This window comes from Salminus brasiliensis, chromosome 9 (assembly GCF_030463535.1).
Source record: "Salminus brasiliensis chromosome 9, fSalBra1.hap2, whole genome shotgun sequence".
Taxonomy (NCBI): Eukaryota; Metazoa; Chordata; class Actinopteri; order Characiformes; family Bryconidae; genus Salminus; species Salminus brasiliensis.
The window spans coordinates 10,523,110-10,538,485 of NC_132886.1; the positions used below are offsets into that span (position 1 = coordinate 10,523,110).

The 15,376-nt window shown below is 37.9% G+C and overlaps 6 non-coding genes across 6 annotated transcripts; all 6 read right to left on the bottom strand.

The window, feature by feature from the left end:
* Nucleotides 1–96: 96 nt before the first annotated feature.
* On the bottom strand, nucleotides 97–310 carry LOC140563234 (small nucleolar RNA U3). The gene has a single exon (XR_011980453.1). It is a non-coding gene; the product is annotated as a small nucleolar RNA U3 (small nucleolar RNA).
* Nucleotides 311–4,341: 4,031 nt separating this feature from the next.
* On the bottom strand, nucleotides 4,342–4,555 carry LOC140563248 (small nucleolar RNA U3). The gene has a single exon (XR_011980467.1). It is a non-coding gene; the product is annotated as a small nucleolar RNA U3 (small nucleolar RNA).
* Nucleotides 4,556–5,612: 1,057 nt separating this feature from the next.
* Nucleotides 5,613–5,826, bottom strand: LOC140563235 (small nucleolar RNA U3). The gene has a single exon (XR_011980454.1). It is a non-coding gene; the product is annotated as a small nucleolar RNA U3 (small nucleolar RNA).
* Nucleotides 5,827–6,883: 1,057 nt separating this feature from the next.
* On the bottom strand, nucleotides 6,884–7,097 carry LOC140563176 (small nucleolar RNA U3). Its single transcript, XR_011980395.1, has one exon. It is a non-coding gene; the product is annotated as a small nucleolar RNA U3 (small nucleolar RNA).
* A 3,447-nt stretch (nucleotides 7,098–10,544) lies between these two features.
* On the bottom strand, nucleotides 10,545–10,758 carry LOC140563177 (small nucleolar RNA U3). The gene has a single exon (XR_011980396.1). It is a non-coding gene; the product is annotated as a small nucleolar RNA U3 (small nucleolar RNA).
* Nucleotides 10,759–14,204: 3,446 nt separating this feature from the next.
* Nucleotides 14,205–14,418, bottom strand: LOC140563216 (small nucleolar RNA U3). The gene has a single exon (XR_011980435.1). It is a non-coding gene; the product is annotated as a small nucleolar RNA U3 (small nucleolar RNA).
* Between the last annotated feature and the right edge of the window lie 958 nt (nucleotides 14,419–15,376).

A 15,376-nucleotide genomic window follows, 5' to 3' on the forward strand; every position in this document is an offset into this window, starting at 1 on the left:
TGTATTACTTGCTTAGAACATGAAAAAGACAAACCAAAATGACTTAAAAAAAAGCAAGTTTCATCTTCTTTTAGTTCACCAGTAATTATAAGACTAACCACTCTGAACATGCACTCATCCTCCCATACTCTATAAAGAGCAGAGAACGGTCATCAATGATAAAGGCCTTTGATGAAGATCACAAGCCGATACCCGATTCGCGCTCAGAAGAGTGCATCGCTACTCGTCATCGTGGTTAGGGAGACGTAACACTTTCTAATCACACTTCCAAGTTAGGAACTATAGAAATGATCCCTGAAAGTATAGTCTTAACTTCTCTCGGCGCTCGCTGCTCCACTACCTTAAATAACGCCAACGCACGGAGACGGTGGACTGAGCGATTATACGTTGAGACACGCGTAGAGAAAGTTGAAGCAGTAAAAACGCCCCAGGAACGCGTAAAGATCAAAAATATCATAGACTGGAAAATTAAAAGCTACCGATTATAAATTGATATTATATTTAAATGCGACCAGAAGAAAAATCTTGTGGGTCAGCATTTCATAGACGTTATTCTGTATATAAACGTGTTTTGCTTCATTATCCTTCTCTTTATAAAACTAATTTGCAATAAAAAGAGAAAAAACGTTTTTTACATATTTAAATGTTGTCACATCCCAGAATACTTTGCGCTGATAACCAAATGTCCCGTTTTTAAACGGTTTCAGTTTAAGGAGAGTTTCAGTACAAATTCAGCACTGGGTAGAATATCACATGCTGTCTCCTGTGTGTTTATTTCTGGATGTGTGAAAAATATACGAATGCTTTATTTTCATGTTGACGTGGTAAAATCAGAAACCTGAAAGCCGTCTCTTAAAACAGTCCCCGGGAAATCAGTCGCATGTTTCTAGTTCCGCCATGCTAAACTCTTCACCAGTGCGTCTGATCTTAGACAGCATCGTTAGATTTGCTTCGTTTGTAAAGCTCATGTCATGTTTAATGGTTTTAGTGCCAGCTGTGTAGAAAGGAGAATGATTATTTCTACAGGGAAAGCGACACGAGGTTGTCTGTTGACTTCTAAACGAATTTGTTTCACAGCTTGTTCGTCTCTTCTGGACCAGTGTGAGAAAGAGCAACAGAAAGAAGATGATGCTTTCTTTTTTACGTGGTCATTTAGTCAACCAGTCTGATTTCCTCAACCTAAACTAACTTCTACACTGTTTTATTGTTTCAATGAATCGCCTCAACTCATCCATTCATAAGTATATTTTTTGTAAATTTGTCTTTAAATCATCTTTATATACCACTACTGTTGTGTCTACTGTTGTTAAAATTAATGTGGTAATTTTAATTATTGTTATTCTTGTGGTTATTGTCACTGTTGTAATTCTTTGGCACAATTGTACTCATTACAGTCACACTAAGGAAGCCACACTGAATCTGACAGAATGAGACAGAGGGATATATATTGTTTGATTTTTAGGCAAAATCAACCTTTTTATTTATAAGTATAATTTTGTAAATTGTAAATGTTTAGGATGGTTCAGACCAGTTATGCAACTTTATCTAAGTTTATTTTAGTTTTGAAACAAAAGAAAGCAAAGGTTGGCAATTTCAGAAACCCCTAAACATAACTCTACTAAACTACCAATAACATGAACCTATTAGGTGATACGAAATAAAAACTACCATTTATAAATTAATATTATGTCTTAATGTGAAGAAATGTATAATATTTTGGGCGAGAATGACATATTTTGCATTTTACTTTACAGTGACTATATAAACATTCCTTGCACCTTTAGACTGCCCAGTGAGTACTGAACTGATATTGAAATTATACACACGTGGACAAAATTGTTGGTACCCCTTGGTTAATCAAATAAAAACTCACCATGGTCACAGAAATAACTTAAATCTGACAAAAGTAATAATAAATAGAAATTCTATGAAAATGAACAAATGAAAATCTGACATTGCTTTTCAACCATGCTTCATCAGAATTATAAAAAAAATAATAAACTCATAAAACAGGTCTGGATAAAAAAAATTGATGGTACCCTTAACTAAATATTTTGTTGCACAACCTTTTGAGGTAGTCACTGCAATCAAACGATTCCTGTAACTGTCAATGAGACTTCTGCACCACTCAGCAGGTATTTTGGCCCACTCCTCATGAGCAAACTGCCCCAGTTGTGTCAGGTTTGAAGGGTGTCTTTTCCAGATGGCATGTTTCAGCTCCTTCCAAAGATGCTCGATAGGATTTAAGTCAGGGCTTATAGAAGGCCACTTCAGAATAGTCCAATGTTTTCCTCTTAGCCATTCTTGGGTGTTTTTAGCTGTGTGTTTTGGGTCATTATTCTGTTGCAAGACCCATGACCTGCGACTGAGCCTAAGCTTACTGACACTGGGCAACACATTTCTCTAATCTTGAGATTCCATTGTACCCTGCACAGATTCAAGACACCCTGTGCCAGATGCAGCAAAGCAGCCCCAGAACATAACAGAGCCTCCTCCATGTTTCACAGTAGGGACAATGTTCTTTTCTTGATATGCTTCATTTTTCCATCTGTGAACATAGAACATTCTCCCAGAAGCTTTGGGGCTTGTCAACATGTAGTTTGGCAAATTTCAGTCTGGCTCTTTTATGATTTGTTTTCAACAATGGTGTCCTCCTTGGTCGTCTCCTATAAAGTCCACTTTGGCTCAAACAACGACGGAATAAATGTCAGATTTCCATTTGTTCATTTTAATAGACTTTTTATTTATTATTACTTTTGTCAGATTCAATTTATTTTTGTGACCATTGTTGGGTTTATCTTTAATTAACCGAGGGATACCAACAATTTTGTCCATGTGTGTACATGAGTGTCGTTTGCTGAGGTTGTGGGATAAAGTCACATAAAAATCACACAGCGGTTAGAGTGCCCGGATATCGATAACAGGGTTGTGGGTTCGATTCCCGGGCTCGGCAAGCTGCCACTGTTGGGCCCTTGAGCAAGGCCCTTTACCCTCTCTGCTCCCCGGGCGCTGGAGTTGGCTGCCCACCGCTCTGGGTGTGTGTCTGTACTCACTGCCCCTAACACATGTGTGTGTGTGAGTGTGTGTTCACTACCAGATGGGTTAAATGCGGAGGACACATTTCGCTGTACAGTGTACACTGTACAGTGACAAATACGTGCACCTATTTTTGCTTGAATGTTCGAATAAAGCACAAGGGTTACATTAGAGTTTTTCAAATTCACAGCTTTTATCTAAATCAGTGCTGAACATTCTTCCAACTTCTAACCAAGGCAAAACAACATTTAACAGCTACAGCAATCTCTAAACAGAGGAAATTAAAATGCCAAAACATGTAGGTCAACTGGGGAAAATGATTTCATATCTCTCTTTGAACTACAACTATTTGAAAAACCACTCAGAACATGGACTTCCCTCCTCATTCTATGAAGAGCAACTTTAACTCTTAGCCCCACAAAGTGCCCCCTTCTAACAATAAGAACTCATTATTTTATGAATATGAACAAAACATCTTCACCTACATTGGAATATATAAGTGCTACATAAAATCATGAACCTGAAAAATCACTGAAAATGACTGAATCTGAGCCTGCTTCCTCGGCCCTGTAGTGCACTTGTGAGAGCTTATAGTCTATATTTTTAGCCTTAATCTTACTTCTCGTCTGTCTGATGAGGTACAGTTCTGCTGTGTTTGTACTGTATTCAAATAACACTGAGATATATCCTCTCAACGTCCCGGACCCCCAGTTTCCAAGGATTTCTTTGTCTTGTAGTTCAATACTTTGGACAACAGAGGGAGCTAAAAGAGCAGACAGACAGCACTAAATACTGCTAGGCCTGATGAATAAGCACAGCACCCGAATGAAGTAAGAGTTTAGTAACACTTTTTAAACATGATTTTTCAGCTTAAACAAATCATTTGAGAAAAGATGAACGTCTGTGTTCAGCAGGTTGCTCTTAAGAGAGAGAGAGGAAAGACAACACGTTGAACTGATACTGAAATCACATATGAGCGTCGTTTCAACATTGACTCAACATCCACAGGTTTGCGGAGTTTGTGGGATGAGATCACGTGTAAGCCACTTAAATTCAGAGCAATATTTGCACCATTTTTGTTCGCATGTTTCAAAGGAAGCACAGTGGACTTTTAAAACACACTGCTTTTAAATAATTAAGCATGAAATAGTCTTGCAAACTATTGATAAAGTTTTAAAAACACTAGATAATACTTGTAATCATCCACAGGTAGAGCTAATGCATTTACTTAAGAGCTTCCAAAAAAAACTGAACAAAGTAAAAACGTTTCTTCTTTTTTTGCATTCACCTGTAATTATAAGACTAACCACTCTGAACATGCACTCTTTCTCCCATACTCTATAAAGAGCAGAGAACGGTCATCAATGATAAAGGCCTTTGATGAATATCGCAAGCCGATACCCGATTCGCGTTCAGAAGAGTGCATCGCTACTCGTCATCGTGGTTAGGGAGACGTAACACTTTCTAATCACACTTCCAAGTTAGGAACTATAGAAATGATCCCTGAAAGTATAGTCTTAACTTCTCTCGGCACTCGCTGCTCCACTACCTTAAATAACTACAACGCACGGAGACGGTGGACTGAGCGATTATACGTTGAGACACGCGTAGAGAAAGTTGAAGCCCCAAGAACGAGTTCAGATACACATATGATAAACTACAGTTTATAAATAAAAAACCACATGCAGAATGATCTGTGTCGATTAAGAATTTATGCTGTTTTCATTGGTATGGGATGTACGCACAGGAAAGTGCTAAATGAAATCAAACAATAAATCTTAGCCTGTAGTTCACTTGTAGACGTTAAGATGAAAAGACTGTAAGGCTCATAGACCTTATAGTGAGAGCTTATAGTCTATATTTTCAGCCTTAATCTTACTTCTCGTCTGTCAGATGAGGTACAGTTCTGCTGTGTTTGTACTGTATTCAATAAACACTGAGATTTATCACACAACGTCCTGGAAAAAGACTCCCGGACCCCCAGTTTCCAAGGATTTCTTTGTCTTGTAGTTCAATACTTTGGACAACAGAGGGAGCTAAAAGAGCAGACAGACAGCACTAAATACTGCTAGGCCTGATGAATAAGCACAGCACCCGAATGAAGTAAGAGTTTAGTAACACTTTTTAAACGTGATTTTTCAGCTTAAACAAATCATTTGAGAAAAGATGAACGTCTGTGTTCAGCAGGTTGCTCTTAAGAGAGAGAGGAAAGACAACACGTTGAACTGATACTGAAATCACATATGAGCGTCGTTTCAACATTGACTCAACATCCACAGGTTTGCGGAGTTTGTGGGATGAGATCACGTGTAAGCCACTTAAATTCAGAGCAATATTTGCGCCATTTTTGTTCGCATGTTTCAAAGGAAGCACAGTGGACTTTTAACACACACTGCTTTCAAATAAATAAGCATTAAATAGTCTTGCAAACTATTGATAAAGTTTTAAAAACACTAGATAATACTTGTAATCATCCACAGATAGAGCTAATGCATTTACTTAAGAGCTTCCAAAAAAAACTGAACAAAGTAAAATCGTTTCTTCTTTTTTTGCATTCACCTGTAATTATAAGACTAACCACTCTGAACATGCACTCATCCTCCCATACTCTATAAAGAGCAGAGAACGGTCATCAATGATAAAGGCCTTTGATGAAGATCACAAGCCGATACCCGATTCGCGCTCAGAAGAGTGCATCGCTACTCGTCATCGTGGTTAGGGAGACGTAACACTTTCTAATCACACTTCCAAGTTAGGAACTATAGAAATGATCCCTGAAAGTATAGTCTTAACTTCTCTCGGCACTCGCTGCTCCACTACCTTAAATAACTACAACGCACGGAGACGGTGGACTGAGCGATTATACGTTGAGACACACGTAGAGAAAGTTGAAGCCCCAAGAACGAGTTCAGATACACATATGATAAACTACAGTTTATAAATAAAAAACCACATGCAGAATGATCTGTGTCGATTAAGAATTTATGCTGTTTTCATTGGTATGGGATGTACGCACAGGAAAGTGCTAAATGAAATCAAACAATAAATCTTAGCCTGTAGTTCACTTGTAGACGTTAAGATGAAAAGACTGTAAGGCTCATAGACCTTATAGTGAGAGCTTATAGTCTATATTTTCAGCCTTAATCTTACTTCTCGTCTGTCAGATGAGGTACAGTTCTGCTGTGTTTGTACTGTATTCAATAAACACTGAGATTTATCACACAACGTCCTGGAAAAAGACTCCCGGACCCCCAGTTTCCAAGGATTTCTTTGTCTTGTAGTTCAATACTTTGGACAACAGAGGGAGCTAAAATAGCAGACAGACAGCACTAAATACTGCTAGGCCTGATGAATAAGCACAGCACCCGAATGAAGTAAGAGTTTAGTAACACTTTTTAAACGTGATTTTTCAGCTTAAACAAATCATTTGAGAAAAGACGAACGTCTGTGTTCAGCAGGTTACTCTTAAGAGAGAGAGGAAAGACAACACGTTGAACTGATACTGAAATCACATATGAGCGTCGTTTCAACATTGACTCAACATCCACAGGTTTGAGGAGTTTGTGGGATGAGATCACGTGTAAGCCACTTAAATTCAGAGCAATATTTGCGCCATTTTTGTTCGCATGTTTCAAAGGAAGCACAGTGGACTTTTAAAACACACTGCTTTTAAATAATTAAGCATTAAATAGTCTTGCAAACTATTGATAAAGTTTTAAAAACACTAGATAATACTTGTAATCATCCACAGATAGAGCTAATGCATTTACTTAAGAGCTTCCAAAAAAAACTGAACAAAGTAAAAACGTTTCTTCTTTTTTTGCATTCACCTGTAATTATAAGACTAACCACTCTGAACATGCACTCTTCCTCCCATACTCTATAAAGAGCAGAGAACGGTCATCAATGATAAAGGCCTTTGATGAATATCACAAGCCGATACCCGATTCGCGCTCAGAAGAGTGCATCGCTACTCGTCATCGTGGTTAGGGAGACGTAACACTTTCTAATCACACTTCCAAGTTAGGAACTATAGAAATGATCCCTGAAAGTATAGTCTTGACTTCTCTCGGCGCTCGCTGCTCCACTACCTTAAATAACTACAACGCACGGAGACGGTGGACTGAGCGATTATACGTTGAGACACGCGTAGAGAAAGTTGAAGCAGTAAAAACGCCCCAGGAACGCGTAAAGATCAAAATTATCATAGACTGGAAAATTAAAAGCTACCGATTATAAATTAATATTATATTTAAATGCGACCAAAAGAAAAATATTGTGGGTCAGCATTTCATAGACGTTATTCTGTATATAAACGTATTTTGCTAAGTTATCTTACTTTTAATTAAATTAATTAGCAATAAAATGAGAAATAAGTTCTTTAAATATTTTTCATTATGTCACCTCCCAGAATGCTTTGCGCCGATAACCAAATGTCCCTGTTTTCATTGGTGCGTTATGTACGCAGCGGAAGCTCCCGTTTTTAAACGGTTTGATTTTAGTAAAATTCAGCACTGGGTAGAATATCACATGCTGTCTCCTGTGTGTTTATTTCTGGATGTGTGAAAAATATACGAATGCTTTATTTTCATGTTGACGTGGTAAAATCAGAAACCTGAAAGCCGTCTCTTAAAACAGTCCCCGGGAAATCAGTCGCATGTTTCTAGTTCCGCCATGCTAAACTCTTCACCAGTGCGTCTGATCTTAGACAGCATCGTTAGATTTGCTTCGTTTGTAAAGCTCATGTCATGTTTAATGGTTTTAGTGCCAGCTGTGTAGAAAGGAGAATGATTATTTCTACAGGGAAAGCGACACGAGGTTGTCTGTTGACTTCTAAACGAATTTGTTTCACAGCTTGTTCGTCTCTTCTGGACCAGTGTGAGAAAGAGCAACAGAAAGAAGATGATGCTTTCTTTTTTTCGTGGTCATTTAGTCAACCAGTCTGATTTCCTCAACCTAAACTAACCAGCTATACCTCCAGTGTTGGTCCTACGTCCTCCTGAAGTGCACATTTCACACGTTTTTATTGTTTCAATGAATCGCCTCAACTCATCCATTCATAAGTATATTTTTGTAAATTTGTCTTTAAAAACAATCATCAGTAAAAACTACCATTTAAAAATTAATATTATGTCTTAATGTAAACAACTGTATGATATTTTGAGCCAGAATGACATATTTTGCATTTTACTTTGCATGAACATATTCTGCTAAACATGCCTCTTTCAATCATTATATAAAGACTATTGCACAGACAGTCACAGGAGAGACACTGAATAAAAAGAAATCGAACCCACCGGTTGGTTCCCAACAAATATTTCATCACTGTCAGACAAAAACCTTGTTGCTCCATTTTTTTTTTTGCACTATTTGAGATAATGTGAATCTAGTTGTTGTCCTTTACATTAGCTCAAAATGTCTTGATGAATGGACCAACAGAAATGCTCCAAAGGGATTTGGAATAACTTTTTACTTTGACTTCCGTTGAAAATTAGTGAAAATTAGATGAAGTTGCCATCTTTGAGAAACAGTGACTATATAAACATTCCTTACACCTTTAGACTGCCCAGTGAGTAGTGAACTGATATTGACATCATACACACATGGACAAAATTGTTGGTACCCCTCGGTTTATGAAAGAAAAACTCACAATGGTCACAGAAATAACTTGAATCTGAAAAAAGTAATAATAAATAAAAATTCTATGAAAATGAACAAATGAAAATCTGACATTGCTTTTCAACCCTGCTTCAACAGAGTTATTAAAGAAAATAAACTCATAAAACAGGTCTGGACAAAAATGATGGTACCATTAACTAAATATTTTGTTGCACAACATTTTGAGGTAGTGACTGCAATTAAACGATTCCTGTAACTGTCAATGAGACTTCTGCACCTCTCAGCAGGTATTTTGGCCGACTCCTCATGAGCAAACTGCTCCAGTTGTCTCAGGTTTGAAGGGTGCTTTTTTCAGCTCCTTCCAAAGATGCTCAATAGGATTTAGGTCAGGGCTCATGCAAGGCCACTTCAGAATAGTCCAATGTTTTCCTCTTAGCCATTCTTGCGTTTTTAGCTGCGTGTTTTGGGTCATTTATCCTGTTGCAAGATCCATGACCTGCGACTGAGACCAAGCATTCTTACACTGGGCAGCACATTTCTCTCTAGAATCCCTTGATAGTCTTGAGATTTCATTGTACCCTGCACAGATTCAAGACACCCTGTGCCAGATGCAGCAAAGCAGCCACAGAACATAACAGAGCCTCCTCCATGTTTCACAGTAGGGACAGTGTTCTTTTCTTGATATGCTTCATTTTTCCATCTGTGAACATAGAGCTGATGTGCCTTGGCAAAAAGTTCCATCTGTCCATAGGACATTTTCCCAGAAGCTTTGGAGCTTGTCAACATGTGGTTTGGCAAATTCCAGTCTGGCTCTTTTATGATTTGTTTTCAACAATGGTGTCCTCCTTGGTCTTCTCCCATGAAGTCCACTTTGGCTCAAACAACGACGGATGGTGTGATCTGACACTGATGTTCCTTGAGCTTGAAGTTTACCTTTAATTTCTTTGGAAGTTTTTCTGGGCTCTTTTGTTACCATTTGTATTATCCCTCTCTTTGATTTGTCATCAATTTTCCTCCTAGGGCCACGTCCTGGGAAGTTGGCTACAGTCCCATGGATCTTAAATTTCTGTATAATATGTGCTTCTCAGTCACAGGAACATCAAACTGCTTGGAGATGATCTTATAACCTTTACCTTTAACATGATTGTCTATCATTTTATTTCTAATCTCCTGAGACAACTCTTCTCTTCTCTTCTCTTCTCTTCTCTTCTCTTCTCTTGGTCCATGTTGAGTGTGGTACACACCCTGTCACTAAACAGCACAGTGACTACCTGTAGCCCTATATATAGGCCCACTGACTGATTACAAGATTGTAGACACCTGTGATGCTAATTAGTGGACACACCTTGATTTAACATGTCCCTTTGGTCACATTATTTTCAGGGGTACCATCATTTTTTGTCCAGGCCTCTTTCATGAGTTTACTTTTTAAAATAATTCTGTTGAAGCATGGTTCAAAACCAATGTCGCATTTTAATTTGTTCCTTTTCATAGAATTTTTTATTTATTATTATTTTTCTCAGATTCAAGTTATTTCTGTGACCATTGTGGGTTTTTCTTTCATTAACCGAGGGTACATGAGTGTTGTATCAACATTGATTCAACATCCATAGGTTTGCTGAGTTTGTGGGATGAGATCACATGTAAGCCACTTATATTAAGAGCAATATTTGTGCCACATTTGCTCGAATGTTTCAAGTGAAACACAGCGGACTTTTAAAACACACAGATCTTAAATAATTGAGCGTTAACCAATCCTGCAAACTCTTAAAAGTCAGACATAGAATCCATAACAACTGTAATTATCATCAGGTAGAGCTGAGGCATTTAACTAGTACTTAAAATACTTCAACAACACTTATTTTTGATCACCAGTAATTATAAGACTAACCACTCTGAACATGCACTCTTCCTCCCATACTCTATAAAGAGCAGAGAACGGTCATCAATGATAAAGGCCTTTGATGAATATCACAAGCCGATACCCGATTCGCGCTCAGAAGAGTGCATCGCTACTCGTCATCGTGGTTAGGGAGACGTAACACTTTCTAATCACACTTCCAAGTTAGGAACTATAGAAATGATCCCTGAAAGTATAGTCTTAACTTCACTCGGCGCTCGCTGCTCTACTACCTTAAATAACTACAACGCACGGAGACGGTGGACTGAGCGATTATACGTTGAGACACGCGTAGAGAAAGTTGAAGCAGTAAAAACGCCCCAGGAACGCGTAAAGATCAAAAATATCATAGACTGGAAAATTAAAAGCTACCGATTATAAATTAATATTATATTTAAATGCGACCAGAAAAAAAATCTTGTGGGTCAGCATTTCATAGACGTTATTCTGTATATAAACGTGTTTTGCTAAGTTATCTTACTTTTAATTAAATTAATTAGCAATAAAATGAGAAATAAGTTCTTTAAATATTTTTCATTATGTCACCTCCCAGAATGCTTTGCGCCGATAACCAAATGTCCCTGTTTTCATTGGTGCGTTATGTACGCAGCGGAAGCTCCCGTTTTTAAACGGTTTGATTTTAGTAAAATTCAGCACTGGGTAGAATATCACATGATCTCTCCTGTGTGTTTATTTCTGGATGTGTGAAAAATATACGAATGCTTTATTTTCATGTTGACGTGGTAAAATCAGAAACCTGAAAGCCGTCTCTTAAAACAGTCCCCGGGAAATCAGTCGCATGTTTCTAGTTCCGCCATGCTAAACTCTTCACCAGTGCGTCTGATCTTAGACAGCATCGTTAGATTTGCTTCGTTTGTAAAGCTCATGTCATGTTTAATGGTTTTAGTGCCAGCTGTGTAGAAAGGAGAATGATTATTTTACAGGGAAAGCGACACGAGGTTGTCTGTTGACTTCTAAACGAATTTGTTTCACAGCTTGTTCGTCTCTTCTGGACCAGTGTGAGAAAGAGCAACAGAAAGAAGATGATGCTTTCTTTTTTTCGTGGTCATTTAGTCAACCAGTCTGATTTCCTCAACCTAAACTAACCAGCTAGACCTCCAGTGTTGGTCCTACGTCCTCCTGAAGTGCACATTTCACACGTTTTTATTGTTTCAATGAATCGCCTCAACTCATCCATTCATAAGTATATTTTTGTAAATTTGTCTTTAAAAACAATCATCAGTAAAAACTACCATTTAAAAATTAATATTATGTCTTAATGTAAACAACTGTATGATATTTTGAGCCAGAATGACATATTTTGCATTTTACTTTGCATGAACATATTCTGCTAAACATGCCTCTTTCAATCATTATATAAAGACTATTGCACAGACAGTCACAGGAGAGACACTGAATAAAAAGAAATCGAACCCACCGGTTGGTTCCCAACAAATATTTCATCACTGTCAGACAAAAACCTTGTTGCTCCATTTTTTTTTTGCACTATTTGAGATAATGTGAATCTAGTTGTTGTCCTTTACATTAGCTCAAAATGTCTTGATGAATGGACCAACAGAAATGCTCCAAAGGGATTTGGAATAACTTTTTACTTTGACTTCCGTTGAAAATTAGTGAAAATTAGATGAAGTTGCCATCTTTGAGAAACAGTGACTATATAAACATTCCTTACACCTTTAGACTGCCCAGTGAGTAGTGAACTGATATTGACATCATACACACATGGACAAAATTGTTGGTACCCCTCGGTTTATGAAAGAAAAACTCACAATGGTCACAGAAATAACTTGAATCTGAAAAAAGTAATAATAAATAAAAATTCTATGAAAATGAACAAATGAAAATCTGACATTGCTTTTCAACCCTGCTTCAACAGAGTTATTAAAGAAAATAAACTCATAAAACAGGTCTGGACAAAAAATTATGGTACCATTAACTAAATATTTTGTTGCACAACATTTTGAGGTAGTGACTGCAATTAAACGATTCCTGTAACTGTCAATGAGACTTCTGCACCTCTCAGCAGGTATTTTGGCCGACTCCTCATGAGCAAACTGCTCCAGTTGTCTCAGGTTTGAAGGGTGCTTTTTTCAGCTCCTTCCAAAGATGCTCAATAGGATTTAGGTCAGGGCTCATGCAAGGCCACTTCAGAATAGTCCAATGTTTTCCTCTTAGCCATTCTTGCGTTTTTAGCTGCGTGTTTTGGGTCATTTATCCTGTTGCAAGATCCATGACCTGCGACTGAGACCAAGCATTCTTACACTGGGCAGCACATTTCTCTCTAGAATCCCTTGATAGTCTTGAGATTTCATTGTACCCTGCACAGATTCAAGACACCCTGTGCCAGATGCAGCAAAGCAGCCACAGAACATAACAGAGCCTCCTCCATGTTTCACAGTAGGGACAGTGTTCTTTTCTTGATATGCTTCATTTTTCCATCTGTGAACATAGAGCTGATGTGCCTTGGCAAAAAGTTCCATCTGTCCATAGGACATTTTCCCAGAAGCTTTGGAGCTTGTCAACATGTGGTTTGGCAAATTCCAGTCTGGCTCTTTTATGATTTGTTTTCAACAATGGTGTCCTCCTTGGTCTTCTCCCATGAAGTCCACTTTGGCTCAAACAACGACGGATGGTGTGATCTGACACTGATGTTCCTTGAGCTTGAAGTTTACCTTTAATTTCTTTGGAAGTTTTTCTGGGCTCTTTTGTTACCATTTGTATTATCCCTCTCTTTGATTTGTCATCAATTTTCCTCCTAGGGCCACGTCCTGGGAAGTTGGCTACAGTCCCATGGATCTTAAATTTCTGTATAATATGTGCTTCTCAGTCACAGGAACATCAAACTGCTTGGAGATGATCTTATAACCTTTACCTTTAACATGATTGTCTATCATTTTATTTCTAATCTCCTGAGACAACTCTTCTCTTCTCTTCTCTTCTCTTCTCTTCTCTTCTCTTGGTCCATGTTGAGTGTGGTACACACCCTGTCACTAAACAGCACAGTGACTACCTGTAGCCCTATATATAGGCCCACTGACTGATTACAAGATTGTAGACACCTGTGATGCTAATTAGTGGACACACCTTGATTTAACATGTCCCTTTGGTCACATTATTTTCAGGGGTACCATCATTTTTTGTCCAGGCCTCTTTCATGAGTTTACTTTTTAAAATAATTCTGTTGAAGCATGGTTCAAAACCAATGTCGCATTTTAATTTGTTCCTTTTCATAGAATTTTTTATTTATTATTATTTTTCTCAGATTCAAGTTATTTCTGTGACCATTGTGGGTTTTTCTTTCATTAACCGAGGGTACATGAGTGTTGTATCAACATTGATTCAACATCCATAGGTTTGCTGAGTTTGTGGGATGAGATCACATGTAAGCCACTTATATTAAGAGCAATATTTGTGCCACATTTGCTCGAATGTTTCAAGTGAAACACAGCGGACTTTTAAAACACACAGATCTTAAATAATTGAGCGTTAACCAATCCTGCAAACTCTTAAAAGTCAGACATAGAATCCATAACAACTGTAATTATCATCAGGTAGAGCTGAGGCATTTAACTAGTACTTAAAATACTTCAACAACACTTATTTTTGATCACCAGTAATTATAAGACTAACCACTCTGAACATGCACTCTTCCTCCCATACTCTATAAAGAGCAGAGAACGGTCATCAATGATAAAGGCCTTTAATGAATATCACAAGCCGATACCCGATTCGCGCTCAGAAGAGTGCATCGCTACTCGTCATCGTGGTTAGGGAGACGTAACACTTTCTAATCACACTTCCAAGTTAGGAACTATAGAAATGATCCCTGAAAGTATAGTCTTAACTTCTCTCGGCGCTCGCTGCTCCACTACCTTAAATAACTACAACGCACGGAGACGGTGGACTGAGTGATTATACGTTGAGACACGCGTAGAGAAAGTTGAAGCAGTAAAAACGCCCCAGGAACGCGTAAAGATCAAAAATATCATAGACTGGAAAATTAAAAGCTACCGATTATAAATTAATATTATATTTAAATGCGACCAGAAGAAAAATCTTGTGGGTCAGCATTTCATAGACGTTATTCTGTATATAAACGTGTTTTGCTAAGTTATCTTACTTTTAATTAAATTAATTAGCAATAAAATGAGAAATAAGTTCTTTAAATATTTTTCATTATGTCACCTCCCAGAATGCTTTGCGCCGATAACCAAATGTCCCTGTTTTCATTGGTGCGTTATGTACGCAGCGGAAGCTCCCGTTTTTAAACGGTTTGATTTTAGTAAAATTCAGCACTGGGTAGAATATCACATGATCTCTCCTGTGTGTTTATTTCTGGATGTGTGAAAAATAAACGAATGCTTTATTTTCATGTTGACGTGGTAAAATCAGAAACCTGAAAGCCGTCTCTTAAAACAGTCCCCGGGAAATCAGTCGCATGTTTCTAGTTCCGCCATGCTGTATGGGAGCCAATGGGAGACAAAAATGCATTACAGTAATCTAGACTTGAGGTAATAAAAGCATGTACTAGCTTTTCTGCGTCCTGTAGAGATAAGGAGTTTCTTAGTTTGGCAATGTTTCTAAGCTGCATAAAGGCTGTCCTACTAATATTGACTATATGTTGCTCAAATGTTAAATCTGAGTCGAATGTGACACCAATTTTTAGCTGCTAAATCGGGAATAATAGTAACATCAGCCAAGTCTAACATTAAGTCGGATAGTTCATTTCTAGTGTCTTTTGGACCCAAAAGAAGAACCTCGGTTTTGTCATTGTTAAGTAGAAGGAAGTTATGTGACATC